Here is a 27,536-nt window from a genome sequence, read left to right on the forward strand (position 1 = left end):
TGACCTGTCCGTCTTCCCTGGACTGACCTATCCCCTCCCTACCTCCCCACCTACACTCTCTCCACCTATCTTCTTTACTCTCCATCTTCGGTCCGCCTCTCCCTCTCTCCCTATTTATTCCAGTTCCCTCCCCCCATCCCCCTCTCTGATGAAGGGTCTAGGCCCGAAACGTCAGCTTTTGTGCTCCTGAGATGCTGCTTGGCCTGCTGTGTTCATCCAGCCTCACATTTTATTATCTTGGAATCTCCAGCATCTGCAGTTCCCATTATCTCAGAAGCACAAGTGTGCCGTGCATGACCGGGCGGATGTCGCCCAATCGGAATGAAGAGTGGGCGGGATCAGTGAAAACCACGTGATCATCCACGCGAGCGGTCCGGAGTCGCTGAAGCCGGAGAATCCGAGATAACGCGGTGTGTAGCTGGATGAACACAGCAGGTCAAGCTGTATCAGAGGAGCAGGAAAGCTGGCGTTTCGGGCCTAGATCCTTCGCTGAGACCAAGATTTGTACAATTGAGGTAAGAGCAGGCCACGGAAAAGAAAGCAAAACGGCAGCAAGCTGGAGGGAAGTGATATTCGTATGGGTTTCGAAGTTTTACGAACAGTTAGTGCACGTCGGAAAACACACATTTGAAACTCCCAGACTCAGGTTTGCAGAAAACAAATCAATGCCTCAGATGGCGATAGGCCCGTGTGACCGTCACCATTTTTATTGGGGGCAAAGATCCGCGGGGCGCATGCGCGGCGGCTTTAACTTTGAAAAGGCCGGGGTGAAGCTGGGCGCATGCGCAGCCGTCTGGCTGAAAGTGAGAGAAAGATGTGGGGCTGGAGGAACACAGCAGGACAGGCAGCATCAGAGGGGCAGGAAAGCTGGCGTTTTCGGGCCTACACCCTTCAGAAATGGGGGAGGGGAAGGGGATTCTGAAATAAATAGGGAGAGAGGGGGAGGCAGGTGGAGAGGAGACAGACAAGTTAGAGGTGGGGATGGAGCAGGTCAAGGTGAGTGCAGGTGGGGATGTGGGGAGGGGATAGGTCAGTCTAGGGAGGAGGGGATAGGTGAGAGGAAGAACAGGTGAGGGAGGCGGGGATGAGCAGTTGTTTATTGCGAACTGAGTGTAGGTGTTCTGTAAAGTGGCCCCCATGCCTCTGCTTGGTTTCCCTGATGTAGAGGAGGCCACAATGGGTACAGCGGATGCAGTATACCACATTAGCACCTGCATTTCCCCGTGCAGATGGCCTAAAAGCCCTACGCTGTTTCTTGTCCTGCAGGTCTGACCAGGTCCCCTCTACTGACCCCCTTATGCGCTTAGGTGAACTTGTCCTCACCCTCAACAACTTCTCTATCAACTCCTCCCACCTCCTACAGACACACGGGATGGCCGTGGGTACCCGCATGGGCCCAAGCTATGCCTGCCTCTTTGTCGGAACAATCCCTCTTCCGTACATACACTGGCCCTGAACCCCACCTCTTCGTCTGGTGCATGGATTGCTGTATCGGCACTGCCTCGTGCTCCCACAAGGAGCTCGAACAGTTCATCCACTTCACCAACACCTACCACCCCAACCTTAAGTTCACCTGAGCCATCTCTTAACAGCTCTCTCACCTTCCTGGCCCTATGTTTCCATCGTAGGCAACCGTCTACAAACCAAAATCCATTTCAAGCCCACCGACTCTCTCTCAGCTACCTAGAATACACCACCTCCCACCCACTGCCCTCAAAAAATGCCATCTGCTATTCCCAATTCCTTCAACTCCACCGCATCTGCTCCCAGGATTCCACTCCCGTATGTCTGATGTTCCTTTTCAAGGACCGCAACCCCACCCCCCACCTCATTTCACCCGCACCCCCCTACACTGATCGAGAATGCCCTTGACCGTGTCTCCTGTATTTTTCCACAACTCCTAACTCGCACACCGTCCCTGCAATAACAACCGAACAAGAATCTCCCTCATCCTCACGTACCACCCCACCAATCACTGGATCTAACGCATCATCCTCTGACATTTCTGCCATCAGCAATCCGATCCCAACACCAAAGACACTTTCCCCTCCCCACCCTTGCCTGTTTTCCGGAGGGACCACACTCTCCGTAACTTCCTTGTCCGCTCCACACTCCCCTCCAGCCCCGCCACACCTGGCACTCTTCCCTGCAAACGCAGGAAGTGCTACACTTGCCCCCACACCACCTCCCTCCTCCCACACCCCCATCCCAAGCCCCAAGAAGACTTTCTACATCAAGCAGTTGTTCACCTGCACATCTGCTAATGTGGTATACTGCATCCCCTGTACCCGTTGTGGCCTCCTCTACATTGGGGAAACCAAGTGGAGACTTGCGGACCGCTTTGCAGAACACCTACACTCGGTTCACAGTAAACAACTGCACCTCCCAGTCGTGAACCAAATCAACTTCACGTCCCTTTCCTCAGACGAAATGCCTATCGTGAGGCACCTGCACTGCCACAATGATGCCACCCGAGGTTTGCAGGAACAGCAAGTCGTATTCTGCGTGGCAACCCTGCAGCCCAATGGTGTCAATGTGGATTTCACAAGCTTCAAAATCTCCCCTCCCCCCAACTGCATCTCAAAACTAGCCCAGGTTGTCTCTGCTTCCCTAACCTGTTCTTCCTCTCTCCTATTCCCTCCTCCCACCTCGAGCTGCACCCCCATTTCCTGCCGACTAACCTCATCCCACCTCCCTGGACTGACCTATCACCTCCCTAACTCCCCACCGATACTCACCTTTACCTGCTCCGTGCTGCCTCTTTGACTTGTCTGTCTCCTCTCCACATATCTTTTCTCTCCATCTTTGATCTGTCTCCCTATTTAGTTCAGAAACCTCTTTCCCCTCCTCCATTTCTGATGATGGGTCTAGGCCCGAAATGTCAGCTTTCCTGCTCCTTGGCCTGCTGTGTTCATCCAGCTCCACAACTTGTTATCTTGGATTCTCCAGCATCTGCAGTTCCTATTATCTCTTGTCCAAGAGAAATGTTTGTTTCTTCTGGATTTTGTTCCCAGAGTGTGGGATAATAGCAGCTCGCACTGCTCTTAGTCACTTCTGTGCTCCCTGATCACCTTTGTCGGTGTTTAATCTCTTCAGTCTCTAATGATGGATATATTTGATCTCTGTAGTGTTTTACTGTTACTTCCTTATACCTTTTTTTGTCAATAAATTTTCCACTGCTCCCCACCCCCTCACCATGTGCTGCTCTCTTACCAGATTAATTTTTGAATGGTATCTTTCACAGTCAGGAAATATTTTCCCAGAAAGAGTGTGCATTTTTCTTCCATTTCAGACCACCAAATTCGACAGCATTTTTATTCTGTCATTCATTTCGCACTTCTGCAACATTTACTGTTTCTCCTTCCACAGATACCAGCAATCGTCGCCAAAGCCCTGTTGCCTGTGGAGAAGGTTAACTTTCGTGTCCTGCTGCAGTTTGTATGACGAAGGTGCTCCCACAATGCGGCCATTTGAGAAGTTATAGATCATTCATCTAGCAATACTGGAGAGCTAATGGTGTATGTCCAAATCAACAAACAATTTGTATTTTTATCATTTCACAAAAATATTATCAAGAAACTTTTGACGTAAGCCCATATTAGGTCAGGTGACCAAAAAGTAACTAAATTTGCAGGTTTTTATGACTATCTTAAAGAAGGAATGCAAACCTAAGAGGTTTATCATGGGAATTCCAGACCATGTTGCCTGGCAACTGTAGAAACAGCCTCCAATAGTGAAGCAATGATTAAACACACTTGAGTCTGAAACTAAATGAGTTGTTGAAGTCTTGAAGGTTGTCTGGTGCAGGGAGATAGGGCTCATCACAGCCAGGAATTAAATCAAGGGTGGGACTTTTAAATTGTTGCTTTATAAATAGGAGCCTTTGTGGGTCAGGGAGCACAGCAGTGATGGGTGAACAGGTCTTGGTACAAATGAACTTGTGTGCAGCAGAATTTTAGGTATTCTTGAGGTTACAAGGACATTGAATGTGGGAGGCCGACTGGCAGTGAGTTTGGATAGTTAAGTCTAGAGGTAACACAGGAATAGATGAGAGGTTCAGCGGATGAGCTGAAACTAAGGTGTCACTGTCGGGTCATTGTCACTGAAGTGGAAGTAAGTGGTTTTGGTGCAGGACTCTGCAGTTACCCTCACCTCACCTCAGGATTCAGCTGTTTGTGAATTTGTGGATCAAGTCTGTAATAAGATCAGGAACCGAGTGCTCGCCATGACTCAAACTGGGTGTCACTGAGCAGGTTACTGCTGAGTAAGTGTTGCTTAATAGCACTGTTGACAACACCTTCCATCACTTTACTGATGATAAGAGAGTAGACTGCTTGAGGGGAAATTGGTCGGGTTGGATTTGCTGTGTTTTTGTGCTGAACGGACCTGGGCAGTTTTCCAAATTGTCAATAGATGCCAGCGCTGTAGCAGGACTGAAACAGTTTGGCTTGGCGCTAGCAAGCTCTAGAGCACTAGTCATCGGTACCATTGCCAGAGTGTTGCCAGGGTCTGTAACCTTTCATTCACTTATTAATATTGTTTGAAATGAATCAAATTGGATGAAAACTCACATCTGATGTCGGGGACCTCTGGAGAAGGTGAGATGGATCATCCAATTGGCATTTTTGGCTGAAATTTGCTGCAGTCTTATCTTTTGCGTGGATAGGTTGGGCTCCTCTGTCTGTAAGGATGAGGATTTTTGGCATGCTTCCTCCAGTGAGTTGCTTAATTGTCCATCACCATTCTCAACTGGGTGTGGCAGAACTGCAGAGCTTACATTTCATCTATTGGTTAGGGGTGGCTCAGCTCTAACTCTTGCTGCTTATGCTATTTGGCATGCAGATAGTCCTGTTTGGTAGTTTTGAGGTTGGCACCTTATTTTAAGGTATGCCTGGTGCTGCTCTTGGCATGCCCTCCGATACTATCCGTTCAACCAGTGTTGATCCCTTGGATCAATGCTAATGGTTGTCTGTAGGATATGCCAAGCCACGAGGTTACAGACTGTGCTGGATTAAGTTCTGCTGTTGATGTCCCACAAAGCCTCATAGATATCTGGTTTTGAGTTCCTGTGTCTGTTCCAAGTCTGTCTCTTTCAGCTGAAGTTCGTGCCACCCAACGCAATGGTGGGTATTGTATCAGTGATAATGGGAACTGCAGATGCTGGAGAATCCAAGATACAGTCAACCGCATTGCTGTGGGTTTGGAGTCACATGTATTGCAGACCAGGTAAGGATGGCAGATTTCCTTCCCAAAAGGATGCAAATGAACCAGATGAGTCTTCCCTGATAATCAGCAATGGTTTCATGGTCATCATTAGACTCGTTAATTCCAGATAATTACTTAATTCAGGTTTCGCCATCTGCCATGGCAGCATTCGAACCCAGGTCCGCAGAATGCTATCTGGGTCTCTGGATTAATAATCTAGCAATAATAATGCTGCCAATTTATCAACCGAGGAAGGATGATACATGGTAACCAGCAGGAGCCATGAGACTTCCAGGCGTCGATGTCGAGTACTCTCAGGACAAATAATCCAGTCAGAATAGCACTGTGTTGCCACGTCTGCCGGGTCTGTCCTGCTCGTGGGACAGGCCTTCACTGAGGACAGTGGTGATGTGTCGTTGTCTGTAAGGTTAGTTTCCATGAGTCTGATGCTGTTTCTTGTCTAGACTTTGAGTCACCTCTCCAAGTTTTGCTGCTCGCCCCAGATATGAGTAAAGAGGAGTTTGTGTGGTCGATAGGACTAATTCTGCAGGTGTCTTTCCTCGTGCTTTGGTAGATGCCAAGTGGGCCACCCAGCTTCATACCTTTGTTGAGATTTTGCAACTGAGTGGCTTGGTTGGCAAATTTCTTTCCCTGAAGGACATTAGATTTTTTTGTTTTTGTTTTCTGCCATTAGCAATGGTTCCATGGCAACCAGCTGATACTAAATTCCAGTCTTTTTTAAATTGAATTCAAATTCCACCATTTGCTGCGATGGGATTCGACCCAGACTTCTGTTGTACATTTTAATATTTTAGATAAAAGTTAATATCACCAATGCAGGCTTTTTTTCGTTGCAAAACGCTGTCCATCATCCTGTCTCCTCCATCCTCCCCTGCAACAGCAAGTGAGGGAGACACATGGAGTTTCTATGCCACTAAGATTGAGACAATCCAATCAACTGCCTCTGCTGCTTCCCTCTCTTCCACGAGCCCACCAAACCAAATTGCCTGGCACGTTGCTCCTCGTTTTAGGCTTAAACTTGCTTCTTTGTCCAGTCCCATGTCAAGCCTTATCAGAACTTATCCTAACCCTTTTCCCTATTCTCTTAAACTCCAAATATTCGCGCTCTCGCTCTTTCCCCCACCCATGCCAATTCGCAGATATTGTTACTTGTTCTGTCTGCTTCTCTTTTCTGGTTATGTCCTTCTCACCCATTCTGTTTAAAACCAATGTTTGACCTCACCGTCATTGGAAAATCCCACTCCATCTCCACTCCTGCCTGAAATCAATGTCGTCGTTGTCCCTCAAGGGTCTATCCTTGGTCCATCCTGTTTCTCACCGACATACTGCCAGGAGGCGAGGTCTTCCACAAGCACTGTCAGGTTTTGCATGTATTCTACAATGTTCAGATCTCACTCCCCCCTCATCACTCTCCTTTGCTCCACTGGTACTCAATTATAAAACTGCTTATCATACTTCCACTACTTGATTAGCTGAAATTTCCTCCAATAACACTTTGTGATAGTTAAACATGTTCCTGTCAGTTATTATTACAAATTACTTTTCCTTACTACTGTACTGAATCCATCCCTCTCGCTGGGAACTGTCTGAGGTTGAACTGCACTCTTCTCAATAATGTTCTCACATCTGGCCTCATGATGAACACCCTAACATACATCTTCTCAATCACATGTCAGAAATTTCAATCTCTAAAATGCTCCTCCTCTCCACCTCACTCCAGCTCATTTGTGACCGAAACCCCTTACCCATGTCTGTGTTGCCTTAAACTTGACGATTCCAAAAGAGAACCCTCTATTGTCTGCCTGATCAGGAATCTGCTCCCACGATGGGAAATATCCCTTCAGCATTTATCCTGTAAACCCACTTAAGAATCCTATATTTTTAATTAGCTCGTCTCTCCATCTTCAATTATCTAAATAATAGATTCCAGGCCTGTTCAGTCTTAGCTTAAATGATAGTCCCTCCAAACCAGTGATCGTGCTAGTCCATCTTCTCTGAAATGCCTCCAGTGAAGTGATATACTTGCTCGAATAAGTGGACCAAAAAAGCTGCTCGCGTTCCTCCAGATGTTGTCTTGCCAGCAATTTGTACATTTGCCCTAAGACATGTATTCCAAACTCTTATACTGCAAACACCTTGACATAAGGGCTAACATCCCATTACCCTCCCGGATTACCTGTTGCAACTGTGTGCTCGCTTTGTGTTTCCTGCACAATTATTCCTGAGTCCCGTTGTGTTACAGTTTTCCACAGATTTTACCTTTTAAGCAACACTGTATTCTTTGGTTGTCTCCTGAAATGAACAACTTCACATTTTCCCACAGTTGTACTCCATTTGCCAACTTGTCGCCCATTTATCTGTCTCTCCATAAACCGTAACCCTCATGGAACTTGACTGTTATCCCCTTTTTTTTGAGATCCTCCCTCATTCTTTTTGTTGGGAGCACTGGGCAACATGGCGCATATGTAATTGCTATCTTTTTAAGGGACATTCTTTTGAATGACCAGAAGCTTACTGTCCATTGCTCAGAATCGAGACAACTTGTCCATCAAGCTGCATCAGCTTTTCCAGCCCATTGTCTCATTGTGGCACTGCAGCAGCACAGAAGGAAAGAATAGGAAGCGAATCCAGCTGTCTGCATCTCACTAACTCTCAGGAATTCTTTGCCATGTGTCAAAAACCTGCTGATTTGTTTAGTGACATGAAGTCCCAAGGTGGAAATTCCTAGAAACCCCAATACATTTCCCCCTGAATCAACTGCTGACCCCCACAAGGGATAATGTGTAGCAGGAACAATGCACAGTTATCCTCGGCCAGGAGGAGGGGATGGTGTGAATTTCTAACCGGACTGACTGATGGATTTTATGAATTTGTGTTACAGGATATTACAAGTGGACTTTCAGGTGGGAAGCTCAATAATTGTAACACCAAACTCTGACAGAATTACTCAATTCATCAGGACCTGGATATTCGCATTATATGAGTATTGTGTTCCTGCTCATCTCCCATTTGCCACGTAAAATTTCTCTTTTAAATCACCCCATCTCTCGATAGATCGTCCCGTAAACTTTCAATATATGTCCTGTAATCATTTGTCTGGTCAGTTGATGAGTGGGTGTACGTTTTATCATTGTAATGTATATCTTTTGTAAACATCTGTCAAAGGTCCCCTCAAAACCGTTTGTTACAAGGAGAATAATCTGTTTCCCCAAACACCTGATTCCCCAATGACTGACTTTGTTTGCTGTCGATAAGGAACTCATCCATGAATGGATGTTGAAACATTTTCCACTTCCCTGCATCAGTGCAGCCCTGACAATATGAAAGAAAGTGAACATCCTCCAGATGAAGCACTGTGTCAGAGTGGTGTCCCATCCACCACATTCAACATTCCCCTCTACACCACTGAGGCACAGTGGCATCACTGTGTCAAAGGTAATGTCACCGTAGTCCTACTTGACCATAGGGCTGGTTTAACCTGAAGATTACCACACCCCAGGCAAGGGGAGAGGTTGAGAAGGAGAGTTCATCTATTGTAGATGGATATTCTCAATAAGTACCAGCAACACCCAAGTCACATGAAAGAATAATGTAAAACAAAAACAGCCCTAACCATGCAACTAAAAACCCTCTTCCTACAAACCATTCTGTTAAATCTCCTCTGCCCCCTATCAGGGACCCTCCCGTCCTTCACAGTGTGTGGGGGATCCTTGGTTTGCACAGACTCAGTTCGTCTCTGTTCCTGTCTGTGATGTCATCATGCTGTGACAATGGCACTGAACCTCACTCTCTCTGAGGGTGGTAGGCACAGAGATCCTCATAGCGTTTAAGGCATATTTAGATGCCCACTTGTGATGCCAATGCAGACAAGTCTATGGGCCAAGTGCTGGAAAATTAGATTAGAGTAGTTAGGTAATGGTTTTTTTTTAACTGGCACAGGCTGAATGGGCCACAGAGCCTCTTTCTGTACTGTAGACCTCTGGGACACTTCACATAGGAAGATGCCCAGCAATATTTCAAGCCATTTCAGAAAATAAGATATTAGAATGAATGACTCATGATTGCTCAGTGTTTTCTGGAGAAAAGTGAGGTACAAAGATGAAGTGGTTTACCAGGAATTTCTGGAGCTTGAATCCCAGGAAATTGCAAGTGCCACCATCAAGTGGAGGAATAAAAATGGGGCATCATCATTAGGACTGTATGAGAGGAAGGGACATATTGAGATTTGTGAGACTGGAAGGGTTCTGAGACTGGAGAAGATTTCAAATGTCCGGAAAAGTGAGGTCGGAGGAGGTTACAGAAATGGTGAGGATTGTGAGGCTGGACTAGATGTCAAACAAAGGGAGCTTTGTGAGGGTAAAGACAATTAGAGCTGAGGAAGTTTATATGGGCTGGAGGAATTTAGAGAGACAGGAGGGTGTTGAACAAAGAACGAAGAAAATTACAGAACAGGAACAGGCCCTTCGGCCCTGTAAGCCTGTGCCAATCCAGATCCTCTGTCCAGACCTGTCACCTATTTTCCAATGATCTGTATCCCTCTGCTCCCTGCCCATTCATGTATCTGTCTAGATACATCTTAAATGATGCTATCGTGCCCACCTCTACCACCTCCGCTGGCAGTGCGTTCCAGGCACACTCCACCTGCTGTGTAAAGAATTTACCACACATATCCCCCTTAATCTTTCCCCTCTCACCTTGAAATCTGGAGGAGATTAGAGGTGAGGTTTGTGAGACTGGAGGAATCTACAGAGATGGTGAGAATTCAGAGGCTAGAGAGGGATTCCAACGATAGGCAGGTCGTGAGGCTGGAGAGGGATTCCAGCAATGTGGAGGGTGGTGAGGCTCGAGGTGATGGCTGCAATAGTGCAAGTCGTGAGGCTTGAGGGTCATTCTCATGATAGGGAGGGTAGTGAGGTTTGAGGTATGATTCCTGTGATAGAAAGGGTGGTGAGGCTTCAGGGCAGATTATCGTCTAAACAGCGCAGAGGTGTACTTACAGCACGTGGAGTGCAGCAGTCGCAGGAAGTGGTTCACCATCACTTTCTCCAAATCAAATAAAAATGGGCAATCAATATTAGTGGTCTTTGCCCAGATATCCCATAAGTAAATTAAAATTATGATGGGTTTCTGGTTTGGAGAGAGCTAGACGAAGCTGAGATAATTCTCCTTGGGGCTAATTAGCAATGATTTTGTCGAGTTGTAGATTTGTTTCCAGGATATTAGTTTGCAGAGAGAGAAAAATTATTAACCATGTCAACGTTGGTAACCGCAGAATACAACACTCAGATAATTGGCAAATAATGCAGGGTGAAAATGTGAAGATTACTTGACTCAGCAAGTTCCCAGGACCTGGAACAGTCTGAATGGCAGCTGGATGCAGATTTAGCAGTTCTGATCAAAAGAGAGTTGGGATTAACTTTTTAAGGCATGATCAAGAGAGCGTTGGACAAATGGCAAGGGAATTGGGTCAGATTTGCATCACCTCTAGAATGAGAGTGAAGCCTTTGACAGGGTTCCACATGCTAGACTGATGAGGAAAGTGAGATCACATGTGATTCAGGAAGAGCTTGCTAATTGGAAGCAGAATTGGCTGAGTTGTAGGAGAGACCGTGGTGCTGGAGGATTTTTCAGAGTGGAGTTCTGTAACCAGCGTGTTCCACAGCAATCGGTACAGGGTCAACTTCTTTGTTTCTCGTTAACATAAATGATTTGGAAGAGAATTTAAGGGACAAAATTAATAAGTTTGCAGATGATGCTAGAAATGGTGTTTATAGTGGTTAGTGAAGGTTATCTAAGATGACAGCAAGATCTTGATCAATTGGCTCAATGGGTTGAGGAGTGGAGGATGAAGTTCAATTTGAATAAACGTGAGACATTGTATTTTGGTAAAATGAACAAGTGTAGGACTTACACAGTTGATGGTTGCACCCAGGGTAGTGTTGTGGAACAGAGAAATGCGGAGATTCAGGTACATACTACTTTGAAGTTTATGGAGACCGGTAGACAGGCTGGTTAATAAGTTGTTTCGCACACTTGCCTTCATTGCTCAACCTTTGGAGTCTCGGAGTTTGGATGTTATGTTGAGATTGTACAGGACATGGTGAAGCTTCATTTGAGGTATTGTGTGCAGTTCTGGTCACCCTGTTACAGGAAAGATGTTATTATTAAACTGGAGACAGGTCAGGAAAGATTTGCTGGGATGTTGCCAGGAATGATGGGCTTGATTATTAAAATAGACTGCCAAAGCTAGGACTTTTCTCACTGGAGCATAGGAGGTTAAGGGGTGACCTTACAGAGGCTTATAAAATCATGAGGGCACATATTATGTTGCTATTAAGGGCTTTTTTCCCTAGGGTTGGGCGATTTCAAGACAAGGGGACACGTGTAAGATGAGAGGAGAAAGACATATTTAAAAAAAGACAAGAGGCTGAGATAGTAAATAAGTGTTTCACATGAGTATTTAATGCAGAGAAGGATATGGAAGCTAGAGAGCTTGGAGACATAAATAATGAGTTGTGAAAAGTGTCCATATTACAGTGGTTTAGGTGCTGTACATCTTAAACTGCATAAAGGTGGATAGGTCCCTGGCACCTGATCAGGTGTTACCCACAAACAGAGGGTGGTGAGGCTTCAGGGCATTTCCCTTTTGCTGTCCTGGAACATGTACTACCGCTGGGTCCCTTGCTGAGATATTTGCATCACTGATAGACACTGGTGAAGTGCCAGAAGGCCGGGTGGCTAATGTGGTGCCATTCTTTAAGGAAAAGCCGGAGGACCATCGACCGTTGAGACTGATGTCAGTGTTGGGTAAGTTGCTGGAGGGGATTCTGAGGGACTGGATTTGCATGTGTTTAGAGAAGCAAAGACTCATTAGGGATAGTCAACATGGCTTTGAGAGTGGGGAATCTTGTCTCACTAACTTGACTGAGTTTTTTGAAGAAGGCAAAGCAGTGGACATTGTCTATATGGACTTCAGCAAGGCATTCACCAAAGCTCCACATGACAGACTGTTAAGCAAGATTAGATCAAATGGAATCCAGGGAGAGTTAGTTATTTGAAACAAAATTGGCTTGAAGGTAGGATACAAGATCATGGGTGGGGGGTGGGTGTCTATTTTTTCAGTCTGGAGGACTATGAACAGCAGTGTGCTGCAAGGATCGGTGCTGGGTCCACTGCTTTTTGTCGTTGATACAAATCATGTGGAATGAATATTAGAGGAATGGTTAGTAAGTGTGCAGATGACACAAATTGTTGGTGTAGTAAACAGCAAAGAAGTTTGCCTCCAAGTACAATGGGAACTTAATCAGATGGGTCGATGGGCCGAGGAGTGCTAGAAATCAGTTTAGTTTGGATAAATGCGAGATATTGCATTATGGTATTGAAAATCAGGGCAGGGCTGAAACAGTTACTGATGATGCCCTGGGGACTGTTACACAACAGAGACTCCTTGGGGTGCAGGTGCACAGTTCCTTGAAGGTGGATTGTCGGTACAGAAGGTAGTGAAGATGATATTTGCTATGCTGCATTTATTGGTCAGTGCATTGAGTGTAGGAGTTGGGAGGTCATGTTATAGGCTGACTAAGGCATTGATTATGCTGTGTTTGGAATACTGTTCAGTTCTGGGCTCCCTGCTGTAGGAATGATGCTGTTAAACTTGGCAGGGTGCAGAAAAGATTTACAAGGATGTTGGAAGAGTTGGAAATTTTGAGCTGTAGAGAGAGGCTGAATACACTGGGGCTGTTTTCCCTGGAGCATTGAAGGCTGAGAGGTGACCTTATAGAAGTTAATAAAATTATGGTGGGCATAGGGTGAGTAGCCAGTTTAAGCTGAGAGGGAAAGTTATTTTTTAAAAGGGAAGGTGGGTGGTGCCTGTGTAGAATGACCTGCTAGAGGAACTGGTGGAAGCTGGGACAATTATGACATTTTGAGAGGCATCTGGATGGGCATGTGAATAGGAAGGGTTTAGAGGAATATACGTCAAATGCTTGCAAATGGGATTAGATTAATTTGGGATATCTGGTCAGCATGGACAACTGGGACCAAAGGGATTGTTTCGTGGTGTACAACTCTGACTAAGCATTTTTTGTTTTCATTTCAGATTTCCACAATTTTACTTCTGCACTGTTCTTAGTCTTTCGATCCCTCTGAAAGACTGAGTTACAGATCTATACAATGCCTGTCCTTCCTCCCTGGCTCTCCCACCTCTCTTTCAGGAGTTTTGTGCAAACACTGACTGGATCCCTTACCTGGAGGATATTTATTTATGAATTTGTTCTAATGATAATCCAGCATATTCCCCAAGTGTCGCTCCACAAATGTCCAGAGGATTTCTCAGTTTCACAATCTGTGTGTGTTCTTCTGGTTCCTCGCTCACTGCACTTGCTTTCTGTTTGAAAGCTTAGTCTACAGTTGGAGAATTCAAACAGGAACACATCCAGATCTGACAGTCACTTTGTTTATCACAACTCAATTACCTCAGGATTTTGAACACTGAAGGAAAAAGCAGTTCTCACAGTGGGGAGAAATGCACATGATCTGTGAAGATTCATCTGAAATGTCCTTACACCAGCTCAGTGACATGGGGGAGAGACCATTCACCTGCTCTAAATGTGGGAAAGCATTCACTCAGTCATCCAAACTGTTAACACACCAGTGAGTTCACAAAGAAGCACAGTTGAAGGATTTTGCTGTCACTCCATCAAATGAACCATGGTTTTGGGCTGTTTGTACTGATGTTACTGATCCCTGTGCAATTAAAGGTACTGGTATTGTGGATAAAATGTTAATATCAGTTGTGTATCTGTAAGGTAGAGCTTGGAAATAGTCAAGTTGTCATGACACATCGACACATTCACACTGACGAAAGACTATCCACCCGCACGGTACGTGAAAAGGGATTTCCTGGTTCATCAGGACTGGTGAACTAGCAGCAAATTTCTGAGTAACTGTGAAGTTGGTTTTTGATTCTGCTGTTAGCTTATACTAACCATGTTTTTTGGGCTTGCTTCTGGAGACCATAGGATCCCTCTGGTGTGGAAGCAGACCATTTAGCCCATCAAGTCCACACTGAACTTATGAAGAGTGTCTTACCCGTACCCTGCCTGCGTGGGTTTCCTCCAGGTGCTCTAGTTTCCTCCCACAGTCCAAAAAATATGCAAATTGGGTAGATTGACTATGCTAAATTGCCCATAGTGTCACGTATGCAAAATGCAAGGACAGAGTAGGGTGTGAGACTGGGTGGGATGCTCTTTGGAGGGTTCGTGTGGACTCAATGGACTGAATGGCCGTCTTCCACACTGTAGGAATTCTATGATGATCTCGATGGCCCTTTATTTGTTAGTTATGCTTGGTCAACATGTCTGCACACCTTTACCATTACAGATTCTATTGCTCTCCACAGACATGTTTCAATTTTTAATAGATATTTGTTTATTGGAAACAATGCAATCTTTCCTTTTGTTTTTTATCCACAAAATGAAAGTTTTAAATCGAAACAAAAGATTGGGATGAGTCCTGTACTATAATCCCTGATTGGGAAAATGCAATCAGCTATGAAACCTGGTGACCATTGTGACTCTGTCCGGGGGAAATGCAGTCTCCTCAGATCCTTACCTGTTGTCCATAGCAGTGATGGATCTCATGATGAATACATATACACTAGATATCACACAATGTCTTGGTTTATTTTCTATTTATTCTTCTGTCCATTACTCCACAGAGACTGAGATAACGGTCTGGGGACCTAGGTTTGAAACCCACCATTCCAGATGGTAGAATTTGAGTTTAAACAAAAAAATCTGAAATAAGAATCTAATGATGACTGTAAATCTGTTTTCATTGTTGGAAAAACCTATGTCTTTTAGGGAAGGAAACTGCCATTCTTATCCAGGGATATCAAGATCCCATGAATGAAGTTTTAAAAATTAATTTAAAAAAAACTCCTGCAAATACATTTATCTCTGTCTTAATTTATTTGACAACCAACAGTTCAAACTGGTTGATGGTCACTTTCACTTTTGATTAAGCTGTAGCCATTTCATGGTTGAAACAAAAAAAAAGCATGAATGGAACCACAGTTGTTCTCGTAGGAACAATGCATACTTTGATGTGTTTGACAAAAAAACCTCATCTCACTTATGAGCCAGATATCAAAGTTGACCAGATCCTGATGCTGTGTACCATGGAAGTGAAATTCTTCACCGTCTTATCCACTTGTGTTGCTATTTCAGGGAGCTATGGACTTGAACGTCCCAAACTCAGGAACACCTTGAGAATTTCATCAAACTGACCCCCAATGGCAGGAATGGACAGGGTCTGCTTGATGATCATAACTCAGGCTCAACAAATCTACTGGAGCATTTTGAGAATGTAATTAGTGGTGAGTGTGGCCACCTCTCTGTACTGTAGCGATACAGATTCCCAAATCCTGCTTGCCCCAAATGGCTGATATTGAATGATTCCTTGGACGTGCTGTGTCAGGATCTCCTGACTGAATCCTGTCTCCCTTGCCCTGACTGAGAACTGTTTCCCTGAGACTTTGCGACGTGACCATTTGGTCGAAACATGTGTTTGTTGACACAGCTACTGACCAGCCCTTGACTGACTGCTGGTAATAACGATGCTAAGCTGCCTGGCTTATGCCTGTGATAAACACCAGGCAAGACAGGAGCACTGAGAGACATTTGGTTCTAGTTGAGACTATGAAGTGCAAAAATGCCAGGGAAAGGCAGAGATATTGTGGCAGAACATGTCTCAGGTGCTGAAAAGCTTGTAGAGTTCTGACAGCAAGAATGTACTTTGGACAGGCAATTCTGCATCTTGATGTAGCATTTTTATTTAACTTCTGGCTCATTTTGCTAGATTTGCAAATATCTCTTGGTCTGGCTAATGTGAGAGGTGGTAATCTGATGAAACTCACAGGCCTTGACTTGTGAAAAATAAAGCAGTCACATGCACACTTGTTTGGTTGCTGTTGTACTCAAATGAAAAATGTGCATTTGTATACACCGTATCGTTTCCTGGCTCAGTGTTTCCAAAATCTCTAGTTCAATATGTCCCAAGTCGTCGTCATCAGAGTCAAAATGAGTGAATACTTCGATAGCTTCATCTTTTTTTTAATTCTGAAATGCTATTTGTAATGAGGTAGTCTGGGCAGGCTCTTTTCTTTTACTTCTGATGCCATGTGTGGATTTTCAGGGATGGTGTTGGTGGGAAGATGCGGCATGTACCAGGGATGAGGCACTAACATTCAGAACAAGTGCTGAACATGCAGAAAAGGAGAGATTAACAGGTACCTTGGAACAAGTGTAGTTGGAGAAGGTTGGGTGAGAGTACTGAGAGAAAGCACTTTTGGTGGCAGCACCAGGACACGTGTTTGATTCCAGCCTTGGGTGACTGACTGCCTGTGTGGAGTTTGCACATTCTCCCTGTGTCTGTGCGTTTCCTCAGAGTGCTCCCACAGTCCAAAGATGTGCAGGTTAGGCGGATTAGCCATGTTAAATTGCCTGTAGTGTTTAGGGAGAGGTAGTTCCGGTGGGTTATAGGTCTGGCTGCGATGCTCTGAGGTTTGGTGTGGATTTGTTGGGCTGAAGGGCTGTTATGGTTCCAGAGTGTTGAGCAGATGGACAATCTGAGATAACAGGCCAAGTAGAACTGAAGGAACAGGAAGTCTGATGTCTGACACCGTCCTTCGAGTGTTGATCAGGCTGTTTTTTAAACTTGGTTTAATGAGTGTGCACCATTCCTGGAAACACTGCAATACCAGGATGATGTGTGGAGAGGATGGAGCAAGCCCCTGTTCCAATTCCTGCTCTAAAAATCAGGTTAACATAGGGTCCTTAAGTAAAGGACATGTCAGATATTAAAGCTGATAAGAACAGATTTTTTTTATTGGAAAAAGTATACTTCAGTCAGAAGATGTACAAAAAATAAAACATATTTATACACCTACCCAGTCATGCAAGCTGCTCCTTGTTGCCCAGGGGGGTATGTGCACCAACTAAAGGAAAAAAACACAAAACAAAGCAAAAGCAAAAGCGAAACAAAAAAAAAGAAAAATACCCTGGCAGTCATCTTCCCGCACCGTCCCCGTTGGCCTCCCTGACCAGTTGGGGAAGGCGGCAGCTGGGCCCAGTTACTAGATAGGGCCCTTGTTTCTATTCTGGACAAGGGGTTTCATACGGTGGTCTTTCCCCACCGTGCCTTGGCGGCAGCTGCCCCAAGCTTTAGTGTGTCCCTCGGCATGTAGTCCTGAACCTTGGAGTGTGTCAGTCTGCAAAACGCGGTTGGGGTCAGTTCTTTCAGCTGGAAGACCAGCAAGTTGTGGGCAGACCAAAGAGCGTCTTTCACCGCATTGCTTGTCCTCCAGGCACAGTTGATGTTGGTCTCGGTGTGCGTCCCGGGATTCAGACCATAGAGCATGGAGTCCTGTATCGCGGAGCTGCTCGGGACAAACCTTGACAACTACCACTGCATCCCCCGCCAGACCTCCTGCGCATAGGCACGCTCCAGAAGGAGGTGATCGACAGTCTTGTTACCACGCCACCGCGCCCCGCCCTCACCGCAGCCGCCTTGAGGACAGCGTGCGGTGGCGCAGAGATTCCGGGCATGCATAAAGGATCTCACTGGCAGAGCCCCTCTCACCGCCAACCAAGCAATGTCCTTGTGCTTGTTTGAAAGTTCTGGCGATGAGGCATTCTGCCAAACAACTGTGGCAGTCTGCGGGGGGAGCCACACTACAGGATCCACCCTCTCCTTTTCCTCAATGTCTCGAGGATACTACGTGCTGACCAGTGCCTGACGGCCTTGTGGTCAAAAGTGTTTCCCTTCAAAAATTTCTCCACGAAGGACAGGTGGTATGGGACAGTCCAACTACTCGGAGCGATCCGCAGCAATGAGGCCAAGGCCAAGCCCATCCTTCACCACACCGGGGGCAGGTAGATACTCAGTAAGTAGTGACACTTCGTGTTTGCGTACTGAGGAACTACGCACAGCTTGATGCAGCCGCACACAAAGGTAGCCATCAGGGTGAGGGTGGCGTTCGGTACGCCCTTCCCCCATTTTCAAGGTCTTTGCACATGGTGTCCCTGCGAACCCGGTCCATCCTCGACCCCCAAATGAAGTGGAAGATGGCCCGGGTGACCGCAGCGGCGCAGGTCCAGGAAATAGGCCAGGCCTGTGCCACATACAAGAGTACTGAAAGCCCCTCGCACCTGACAACCAGGTTTTTACCCGCGATCCAGAGGGACCGGAGTGTCCACCTGCCGAGCTTCTGCCTCAGTTTGGAGATATACTCCTCCCAAGTCTTTGTGCACGTCCCAGCTCCACCGAACCAAACACCCAGCACCTTCAGATAGTCTGTCCTGACGGTGAAGGAGATGAAGGAGCTGTCGTCCCAGTTCCCAAAGAACATGGCCTCGCTCTTACCCCGATTGACTTTGGCACCCGAGGCCAGTTCAAACTGGCTGCAGATGTCCAACAGCCTACTCACCGACCGACGATCGGTGCAGAAGACGGCGACATCGTCCACGTACAAGGAGGTCTTGACCTGAAGGCCTCCGCTGCCTGGGATAGTCACGCCCTTCAGGCTCACGTCTTCCTGATGGATGTGGCGAAGGGCTCCATACAGCACACTAGCAAGGCAAGAGAGAGCGGGCAGCCCTGCCTGACTCCAGATCTGACGGGAAAACTGTCTGATTCCCACCCGTCGATCGAGACTGCGCTAACAATGTTGGTGTACAGCAGTCGGATCCAATTGCGGATGCCCTCTCCAAACCCCAATTTGGGGAGGATGTCCCTCATGTAAGCATGAGAGACCCTGTCAAAGGCCTTCTCCTGGTCCAGGCTGACGAGGCTGGCGTCCACCCGCCTGTCCTGCATGTAGGCGATTGTATCCCTGACGAGCACGAGGCTCTCAGCAATCTTCCTGCCCGGCACAGCACAGGTTTGGTCAGGGTGAATCAGCGACTCAAGGACAGACCTGACCCGGTTGACTATGACCTTGGCCAGGGTTTTGTAGTCCACGTTCAATAGTGAAATGGGACGCCAATTCTTAATTTCTTCCCTCTTCCCCCTTCCTCTTGTAAATGAGGGTGATGATGCCCTTCCTAATGGACTTGCAAATTTCCTCTGCCCAAAGTGCACTATCGCACACCTCCAGCAGGTCCTGGCTGACCAGGTCCCACAGAGCGGAATACAGCTTGACCGGTCTTATCCCGTCGCTCCCGGGATTGTTATTCCTCTCCAAGGACTTGAGGGTTCTGGTCAGCTCGTCCAGGGATATCGGCCGGTCCACTTGTGCCGTCGCCTAAGACCTCCGTGATAGATGACGGGAATGACTCGGAGGCCGTGCTGTCCGTGGGCTTCGCGTTGTACAGTCCGGCATAGAAGGATCTTCCGATGCTCAAAATGTCCGGCCGAGATGATGTCACTGAGCCGTCGTCCTCCTTCAGCCGGCTAAGCACAGAGCTCTCGTTGCGCACCTTCTGAAAGAAGAAACGCAAGCACGTCTTGTCATGCTCCACAGAGCGGACCCTGGACCGGAAGATTATCCTGGAGGCCTCCGCAATGAAGAGGGAGGCTTGCTGGCCCCTCCCCTCACGGAGGTCCTCTGTGACATCGACCCCCATTGACTGCAGAAGGAGCAGGTTCTGCATCCTTTTCTGGAGTCGCGACAGCTTTCCCCGCCTCTCTCTCGCCTTCCAAACACCCTTGAGGACAAAGAACCCCTTGATCTTCTCCTTCACCATCTCCCACCAGTCCCCCAGAGACTCAAAGAGGGGTTTTACGGTTCTCCAGCCAGCATACTCCCTCTTGAGCTCCTCGACGTTCTCTGGGGTCAACAGAGTTGTGTTGAGCTTCCACGCCCCCTTGCCAGCCTGCTGGTCGTCCTGTAAGTGACAGTTGGCCAGCAGGAGGCAGTGGTCAGAGAAGAACACCGGCTCGATGCCGGTGGACCTGACTGAGAACACCTGCGACACAAACAGGAAGTCTATCCTTGAGCTGACAGACCCATCTCCTCCATACATGCAGCATTCTCTACATGTAAAATTGCCCCTCAGGTCCCTTTTAAATCTTTTGCCTCTCAACTTAAACCCATACTGTCAGGTTTGGATTCCTTTCCCTGAGGGAAAGGTATTGCCAATTCACCCCATCCAAGCCCCTCGTGATTTTATAAACTTCTGTAAGGTCACGCCTCAGCCTATGACGTTCCAGGGAATCAGCCTCAGCCGACTCAGCCTCCTCTCCCTGTAGCTCAAACCATTCATTCCAAGCACCATCCTTGTAAATCTTTTTTTTCTGAAACCTTTCAGTTTAACAACTTTCCTGTAGCAGGGATATTATAACTGAGTACAGTATTCTAAAAGTGGTAATGTTCTGCACATCTGCATCGTAACGCCCAAACTCCGATACTCAATACAATAAAAGCATGTATGCCAAATGCCTTCTTCACCACCCTGTCTAACTGTGTGTCCACTTTCAACGAACAATGCATCTGCACCCCAATGTCTCTGTTTGGTGACACTCCACAAAGTCTGACCATTAACCTGTAAGTCCTGCCCTAGTTTGCCTTACCAAGTCGCATCACCTCACATTTATCTGAACTCTGTCTGCCACTCCTCGGCCCATTGGCCCATCTGATCAAGGTCCTGTTGTACTCTGAGATAACATTCCTCACTGTCCACAACAACATGAATTTTGGGGCCATCTGCAAACTTACTAACCATCCCTCCTGTGCTTCCATCTAAATGATTTATATAAAATTATGGATAAGCAGTGTCCCAGCACTGATTCTTGTGACACACCACAGGTCACAGGTCTCCAGTCGGAAATATAACACTCTACCATCACTCTGTGCCTCCTGCGTTCAAGCCAGTCTTGGATCCAAACCACGAGCTTCCACTGGATTCCATGTGATCTAACCAGTCTACCATGAACCTTTTCAAACACCTTTCTGAAGTGCATCCAAACAGTGTTTACCCTCTCTGTCTTCACCAATCTTCTTTGTCACCTTTGCAAAATCCTCAAGTTAGTGGGACTTGATTTACATCACACCAACACCAGAGTCAGATGACTGAGAACAGTATGTGAAGCAAAATGTGTACGTGAGATAACAAAGTGTGGAACTGGATGAACACAGCAGGCCAAACAGCCCACAGCCAGCAGCCCCAGAGGGCACAGCCACGCTGACCCCTGCCAAATTTTCACCATCCCCCAGACCTCCCACTGATGAGGTCAAATGGTTAGTCCCCAATAAGGGGCTCACCTTTGTCCCTATTCACCCACACATCCATGAATGGCAGTCACGTTGGGACATCGAGCAGTTTTGTTATTCTGCCACCTTTGCCTCTCCAGCTATCTTCTCCTCTATCCAAGATAATAAAGTGGGAAGCTGGATGAACACAGCAGGCCAAGCAGCATCTCAGGAGTACAAAAGCTGATGTTTCGGGCCTAGACCTTTCATCAGAGAGGGGGATGGGATGAGGGTTCTGGAATAAATAGGGAGAGGGGGGAGGCGGACCGAAGATGGAGAGAAAAGAAGATAGCTGGAGAGGAGCGTATAGGTGGGGAGGTAGGGAGGGGATAGGTCAGTCCAGTGAAGATGGACAGGTCAAGGAGGTGGGATGCTGTTAGTAGTTAGGAAATGGAGGTGCGGCTTGGGGTTGGAGGAAGGGATGGGTGAGAGGAAGAACGGGTGAGAGGAAGAACAGGTTAGGGAGGCAGAGACAGGCTGAGCTGGTTTTGGGATGCAGTGGGTGGAGAGGACGAACCGGGCTGGTTTTGGGATGCGATGGGGGAAGGGGAGATTTTGAAGCTGGTGAAGTTCCCATTGATACCATTAGGCTGCAGGGTTCCCAAGCGGAATATGAGTTGCTGTTCCTGCAATCTTCAGGTGGCATCATTGTGGCACTGCAGGAGGCCCATGGACATGTCATCTAAAGAATGGGAGGGGGAGTTGAAATGGTTTGTGACTGGGAGGTGCAGTTGTTTATTGCGAACCGAGCGGAAGTGTTCTGCAAAGCGGTCCCCATGCCTCCGCTTGGTTTCCCCAATGTAGAGGAAGCCACACTGGGTACAATGGATACAGAATACCACATTGGCAGAGGTGCAGGTGAACCTCTGCTTAATATGGAAAGTCATCTTGGGGCCTGGGATAGGGGTGAGGGAGGAGGTGTGGGGGCAAGTGTAGCATTTCCTGCGGTTGCAGGGGAAGGTGCCGGGTGTGGTGGGGTTGGAGGGCAGTGTGGAGCGAGCAAGGGAGTCATGGAGAGAGTGGTCTCTCCGGAAAGCAGACAAGGGTGGGGATGGAAAAATGTCTTGGGTGGTGGGGTCGGATTGTAGTTGGCAGAAGTGTCGGAGGAAGAGGCGTTGTATCCGGAGGTTGGTGGGGTGGTGTGTGAGAACGAGGGGGATCCTCTTTGGGCGGTTGTGGTGGGGGCGGGGTGTGAGGAAGGTGTTGCAGGAAATGTGGGAGATGCGGTCAAGGGCGTTCTCGACCACTGTGGGGGGAAAGTTGCGGTCCTTGAAGAACTTGGACATCTGGGATGTGCAGGAGTGGAATGCCTCATCCTGGGAGCAGATACGGCAGAGGAGGAGGAATTGGGAATAGGGGATGGAGATCCCTCTATCCATCTCCTTTATCCATCTTTGATTAGCCACTCCCTCTCTCCGTATTTATTTCAGAACCCTCACCACATCCCCCTTTTCTGATGAAGGGCCTAGGCCTGAAACATCAGCTTTTGTGCTCCTAAGATGCTGCTTGGCCTGCTGTGTTCATCCAGCTCCACACTTTGTTATCTCGGATTCTCCAGCATCTGCAGTTCCCATTATCTCTGATACAAAATGTGTACATTACTGGTTAAAAATACTGAAATAATTTCATTGTCTTCAACTTTAAAATCAAAGGCTGGAGTCTGCAGCTCAAAAGATATCGGAAGCACTGGGGTGAGGGGAAACCCACAGTTCAGGAAACGCCCAGTATTCAGGGTGATGTCACTGAGCAATTGCCTGTGTGTGATAACATCACCCACTTGAACACAAAGCATTCGGGTCTGCACAATCAGGTGGTCTGCACGAAGGATGTGAGGGTGTGTGGAGTGATCGAAAGGAGATTGATGAGAATGATTCAGGAACTGAGGGATATTAGTTGTAAGATCAGGTTGGAGAAACTGAGGTTTTTCTGCACAAAGCGAACGAGACTGATGATCTTTGACAAAGATGTCTAGGTCTATGATACTCCTGTTCAAAAACTGCAACTTCCCCTCCACAGTGATCAAAAATGCCCTCGACCGTATCTCCCGCATTTCCTGCAAGTCATCCCTCTCGTCCACTATTCACAATAATAACCAAAACAGGATACCCCTCGTCCTCACGTACCACCCAACCATCCTCCAAATCCAACGCATCATCCTCCGACATTTCCGCCATCTGCAATCCGACCGCACCACCAAAAACATTTTTCCGTTCCTACCCTTATCTGCTTTCCGGAAGGACCACTCTCCCCGTGACTCCCTTGTCCGCTCCACACTCCCCTCCAGCCCCACCACCCCCGGCACTTTTCCCTGCAACCGAAGCAAGTGCCATACCTGCCCCTATATCTCCCCCTTCACCCCGATGCTAGGCCCAAGGAAGACTTTTCGCATCAAACATATGTTCATCTGCACATCTGTCAATGTTATGTACTGTATCCGCTGTTCCCGTTGCGGCCTCCTCTACATCGGGGAAAGCGAGCGGAGGATTGGAGACCGCTTTGCGGAACGCCTATGCTCTGTTCGCAACAAACAACTACACCTCCCAGTCGCAAACCATTTCAATTTCCACCCCCCCGCCCAACTCCTCGAATGGCATGTCCATCCTGGGCCTCCTGCATTGCCACAATGATGCCACCTGAAAGATGCAGGAACAGCATCTCATATTTCGCTTGGGAACTCTGCAGCCCAAGGGTGTGTCAATGGGGATTTCACAAGCTTCAAAATCTCCTCTCCCTCGCCCACATGCCAAAACCAGCCCAGCTAGTCCCTGCCTCCCTAACCATTCCTCCCATCTCAAGCCCCACCCCCATCCCCTATCCACTATCCTCACCCAACACCACCCCCCGCGACCTGTCCGTCCTCCCTGGACTGACCTATCTCCCCCTAACTCCACATCGACATTCACCTTCACTGGTTCTAATCCCAACTCTTTGACCTGCCTGTCTCCTCTCACCCTATCTTCTCCTTTATCCATCTTCGATCCGCCTCCCCGTCTCCCTATTTATTTCAGAATCCCCTTCCCCTCCCCCATTTCTGAAGAAGGTTCCCGACACGAAACGTCAAACTTTCCTGCTCCCCGGATGCTGCTTGGCCTGCTGTGTTCATCCAGCTTCACACCGTGTTATCTCAGATGCTTGGAGACTGCTTTGTGGAGTACCTACACTCCCCCCTCACTGACCTACCCCCACCCCCACTTCCCACCTACACTCACCTCACCTCTACTAGTCTCATTCCTGCCTCCTCAACCTGTCTGTCTTCCCTCCCACCTACCCGCCCCTCCCTCCTCACTGACCAACGCCCGTCATATCTCCCTACCTACACTCACCTTTACTGGCTTCATCCCCAACTCCTTGGCCTGTCCATCCTCTCTCCACGTATCTGCTCCACGATCTACCTTCTATCACTGCCTCCCGCTCTCTATTTATTTCAGTGCTCTGTTCCCCTACTCTTTTTCTGAAGAAGGGTCCAGACCTGAAACATCAGCTTTCCTGCTCCTTTGATGCTGCCTGGCCTGCTGTGTTCATCCAGCTCCACACCTTGTTATTCTCAGATTCTAGCATCAGCAGTTCCTGCTGCCCCCATCACCATTTATGACTGGCTCTAGCAGGATAGTTGGTCTGTTGATCTTGCAATCATTCCACCCTGTCTGTAATGCGTTAGTTCTGCTGTTTGCAGGGCAAGCAGTCAAATGCAGTATCTATAACAGTTGGCATCAGTTTCAGGTACACATGGTTCTGACCCTGGCATGTTTGCCTGCACTCGTCACTGAACCATTGACCAGCTTCATGGTAATCATAGACTGAGGGATTATCCAGGACAAAGAGTCACAGATTCTGGTGGAATACAATTCTGCTTCTGCTGCTGTGGTTTCCATCACCACATGGATGCCCAGTTTTGAGCTGCAGTAAGTGCAATGTAATGTCCCCCAGTTCAGACCGAGTCATCATTGCCCATGTACGCAATGACCGACTCTGTTTTCTGATGTGGTAACACTTCCATTTGAATATTCTTATTCTTCTGACGGTCTTTCTGTGGTGTCACGACTCCAATTTGTTACATTCCTCAAAACACATTTAACATATTCATCTGAATCTTTTCCCTTCCAGTAGGGGCACCTTCAGGTGGCACGGTGGCTTAGTGGTTAGCAATGCTGCTTCACAGCGCCCAGGATGTAGGTTCAATTCCAACTGTCTGTGTGGAGTTTACATATTCTCCCCATGTCCGCGTGGGTTTCCTCCAGGGGGTCGGCTTTCCACCCACAGTCTAAAGATGTGCGGGCTAGCTGAATTGGCCATGCTAAATTGTCCATAGTATTGAGGGATGTGTAGGTTAGGTTGGTAACAAGGGGATTGGTCTGGATGGGGTGCTCTGAGGGTCGGTGTGGACTTGTTAGGCTGGCAGACTTGTTTCCGCAGTGTAAGAATGTTTTTAAAGTGAATGTTTCTCTCCCTGACCATGACTAAGAGCTCTGCAGTGTCAGTGATGCCAGCGTTATGTCATTTGGAACCAATGGATTTGTGCACCTTGCGCTGTCACTCACTTCTCAGTGTTTGGGGATCCATGTTGGACAGGGCGTTTGAGCAACTTTGACACACTTTTTCAGAATTTATTCAAAAACACAGATTGCTGAAGAAACTCAGCAGGTCTGGCAGCATCTGCAGAATGAAAGCAAAGTTAAGCTGTTGGACCCAGTGATGCCTTTTCAAAGCTCCCAGTTTCTGCAGCAATTTTTCTTGTTTCAGATTTCCAGCATGCACGGTGCTTTGGTTTGTTGAAAATTCAGTCAGTGCCAATTCATTTCTGGAGAAACTCAGCAGGTCTAGGAGACAGAGAAACAGAGTTAAGCTTTCAAGTCCAGTGAGACCCTTGTTTGGAACTGGAAAGGATTGGAAAATGATCTTTTTAATACCTTGGCAGAGGTGGAGGAGTGGTGACAGGAACCAGAGGCTGTGGGGACGCCGTGCAAGATGCAATTGGCTTTCAATTGTGGTGAAAGAGAAGCAGATGTACAGTGGGAATAAATAAAGGTGTGAATGGGGGAGATGTGTTCTCTCTATTGAGTGCAATGTTAACAAGACTCAAACAAGACAAAGTCACATCTTCTGCATCATATTGTGTTCAACATGTCTCTATTAATAGCTCTGAATGTCGTGTGCATATATAAGCAATCTTATCTATGTGCACACACACACACTGATTAAACAGTGTATATAAAATCATTTCTCCTCCATTCCATTTCAAACTACCGTGTTTTGTTTACATTGTCACTCACCATTCCTTCAGCCAAATTTATTCCGTTTCTTTCTCTGTGTTTTATTTTATTCCGTCTATGTAGAAGAAATTGGCTACTGGACGATATCACGTTAGTCCAGTCCAGTCTGCACAGCCACTGTCCCCTCTTCCTTACTGTTCCTTAATCAATCCAATAGTTATTGTCTCTGACCCTTTACTCCCAACAAGCAAAGCAATTGGAAATGTAATGTTTACTTTTGGGTGAAAGCCAAAAAATCGGTAAAGAAAAGCTGTATAAACTGCAAAAAAAGTTCTTTGTAACTTTAGAAGCAAATTATTGAAAGTATTGTGTTAAAGATAAAATGTTGCCTTATTAGGGCAGTGAGAGGAAAGTTCAGCGAAATCCACATTTCGAGTCCTTCTCCAGGCAGTTGTGGCCAGAGACAGTGTTTAGTTTGGCAGTTGTTGTGGTGGAGGAGACATCAGTGCAGTAACAACCTCTCGATTGGCTCTTAGGTTGTTACATTAAAAGTGTCAGAGTGAAAGGGGTTAACTGGAGCTGTTTGTTCCGTGACTCGAATTAATGTCAGTCTCCATGGATACTAACTGTGTCACTGGAGGGTTTCCCTCTGCTATTAATAAGGGGTTTCTTCCAATGCGTTACCCTGTAGTATCAGTAGCTGTGTCATCCTCAACATGATTGGGATCAGCAGCTCGAGGGAGAGGGAGAGATCAGAATCTGTGAAGAGCTGGCAGGAATGTTTCAATAATGGATCAGAATCTCAGAACCACACACGGGAATGTTACAACAATGTACCAGAATCTGAC

General features: G+C 47.1%; 1 long non-coding RNA gene and 1 pseudogene across 4 annotated transcripts; one reads left to right on the forward strand and one right to left on the reverse strand.

Annotated features, from left to right (window-relative positions):
• The first annotated feature begins 338 nt into the window (after nt 1-338).
• Nucleotides 339-15,176, forward strand: LOC132210083 (uncharacterized). 4 transcript variants are annotated; one of them, XR_009446278.1, is made up of 3 exons: nt 339-515; nt 3,370-12,033; nt 13,325-15,176. It is a non-coding gene; the product is annotated as an uncharacterized LOC132210083 (long non-coding RNA). The 4 variants fall into 4 exon arrangements; XR_009446277.1 differs by having other exon boundaries at nt 3,370-5,632; nt 8,108-15,176; XR_009446276.1 differs by having other exon boundaries at nt 3,370-5,226; nt 5,350-15,176.
• Nucleotides 15,177-16,953: 1,777 nt separating this feature from the next.
• Nucleotides 16,954-17,128, reverse strand: LOC132210114 (U2 spliceosomal RNA; annotated as a pseudogene).
• Nucleotides 17,129-27,536: the final 10,408 nt, after the last annotated feature.

The sequence above is a fragment of the Stegostoma tigrinum genome, chromosome 10 (genome assembly GCF_030684315.1).
Source record: "Stegostoma tigrinum isolate sSteTig4 chromosome 10, sSteTig4.hap1, whole genome shotgun sequence".
Classification (NCBI taxonomy): domain Eukaryota; kingdom Metazoa; phylum Chordata; class Chondrichthyes; order Orectolobiformes; family Stegostomatidae; genus Stegostoma; species Stegostoma tigrinum.